The sequence below is a fragment of the Rattus norvegicus genome, chromosome 19 (assembly GCF_036323735.1).
Source record: "Rattus norvegicus strain BN/NHsdMcwi chromosome 19, GRCr8, whole genome shotgun sequence".
Classification (NCBI taxonomy): Eukaryota; Metazoa; Chordata; class Mammalia; order Rodentia; family Muridae; genus Rattus; species Rattus norvegicus.
The window spans coordinates 28,779,470-28,781,435 of NC_086037.1; the positions used below are offsets into that span (position 1 = coordinate 28,779,470).

General features: G+C 39.4%; 1 non-coding gene across 1 annotated transcript; it reads right to left on the reverse strand.

Moving 5' to 3' along the window:
- Positions 1–1,643: 1,643 nt before the first annotated feature.
- Positions 1,644–1,750, reverse strand: LOC134483711 (U6 spliceosomal RNA). The gene has a single exon (XR_010060595.1). It is a non-coding gene; the product is annotated as a U6 spliceosomal RNA (small nuclear RNA).
- Positions 1,751–1,966: the final 216 nt, after the last annotated feature.

Sequence of the window (1,966 nt, forward strand, 5' to 3'; positions counted from 1 at the left end):
GCTGCTGACATATGCTCTTTCCTGTTTCTTTCTGCAGGCACCCAGCGCTATGAGTTTTCCTCTTAGCACAGCTTTCATATTTCCCATAAGTTTGGGTATGTTGTACCTTCATTTACACTAAATTCTAAAAAAGTTTTTAATTTCTTTCTTTATTTCTTCCTTGACCAGGTTATCATTGAGTAGAGCATTGTTCAATTTCCACGTATATGTGGGCATTCTTCCTTGATTGTTATTGAAGAACAGTTTTAGGCCGTGGTGGTCCGATAGCACGCATGGGATTATTTCTATCTTTCTGTACCTGTTGAGGCCCGTTTTTTGACCAATTATATGGTCAATTTTGGAGAAAGTACCATGAGGAGCTGAGAAGAAGGTATATCCTTTTGCTTTAGGATAGAATGTTCTATAAATATCCGTTAAGTCCATTTGGCTCATGACTTCTCTTAGTCTGTCTACATCTCTGTTTAATTTCTGTTTCCATGATCTGTCCATTGATGAGAGTGGGGTGTTGAAATCTCCCACTATTATTGTGTGAGGTGCAATGTGTGTTTTGAGCTTTAGTAAGGTTTGTTTTACATATGTAGGTGCCCTTGTATTTGGGGCATAGATATTTAGGATTGAGAGTTCATCTTGGTGGATTTTTCCTTTGATGAATATGAAGTGTCCTTCCTTATATTTTTTGATGACTTTTAATTGAAAATTGATTTTATTTGATATTAGAATGGCTACTCCAGCTTGCTTCTTCTGACCATTTGCTTGGAAAATTGTTTTCCAGCCTTTCACTCTGAGGTAATGTCTGTCTTTGTCTCTGAGGTGTGTTTCCTGTAGGCAGCAGAATGCAGGGTCCTTGTTGCGTATCCAGTTTGTTAATCTATGTCTTTTTATTGGGGAGTTGAGGCCATTGATGTTGAGAGATATTAAGGAATAGTGATTATTGCTTCCCGTTATATTCATATTTGGATGTGAGGTTATGTTTGTGTGCTTTCATTCTCTTTGTTTGTTGCCAAGACAATTAGTTTCTTGCTTATTCTAGGGTATAGCTTGCCTCCTTATGTTGGGCTTTACCATTTATTATCCTTTGTAGTGCTGGATTTGTAGAAAGATATTGTGTAAATTCGGTTTTGTCATGGAATATCTTGGTTTCTACATCTATGTTAATTGAGAGTTTTGCAGGATACAGTAACCTGGGCTGGCATTTGTGTTCTCTTAGGGTCTGTATGACATCAGTCCAGGATCTTCTGGCCTTCATAGTTTCTGGCGAGAAGTCTGGTGTGATTCTCATAGGTCTGCCTTTATATGTTACTTGACCTTTTTCCCTTACTGCTTTTAATATTCTTTCTTTATTTTGTGCATTTGGTGTTTTGACTATTATGTGACGGGAGGTGTTTCTTTTCTGGTCCAATCTATTTGGAGTTCTGTAGGCTTCTTGTATCCCTATGGGTGTCTCTTTTTTTAGGTTAGGGAAGTTTTCTTCTATGATTTTGTTGAAGATATTTACTGGTCCTTTGAGCTGGGAGTCTTCACTCTCTTCTATACCTATTATCCTTAGGTTTGATCTTCTCATTGAGTCCTGGATTTCCTGTATGTTTTGGACCAGTAGCTTTTTCCGCTTTACATTATCTTTGACAGTTGAGTCAATTATTTCTAAAAATATGGAACGCTTCACGAATTTGCGTGTCATCCTTGCGCAGGGGGCATGCTAATCTTCTCTGTATCCTTCCAATTTTATTATATGTGCTGCCGAAGCGAGCACCAGGATAGACATTCTTTATCAGCAGGTCTCAGGGTAGAACTGGATATGTGACCCTGTTCTACAGCACTGTCCAGAGTGGTAAATGCAGCTTCTGAAGAGGAATGCAGGCCTGGCCTCTAGACCTCCACCTTCCAGGCCTGTCTGGAGAGCCTGATGCCCTGGCAAAAGAGACTCCTTCTCTCCAGAGGAGCACTGCAGTCAAATGACATATCAGTG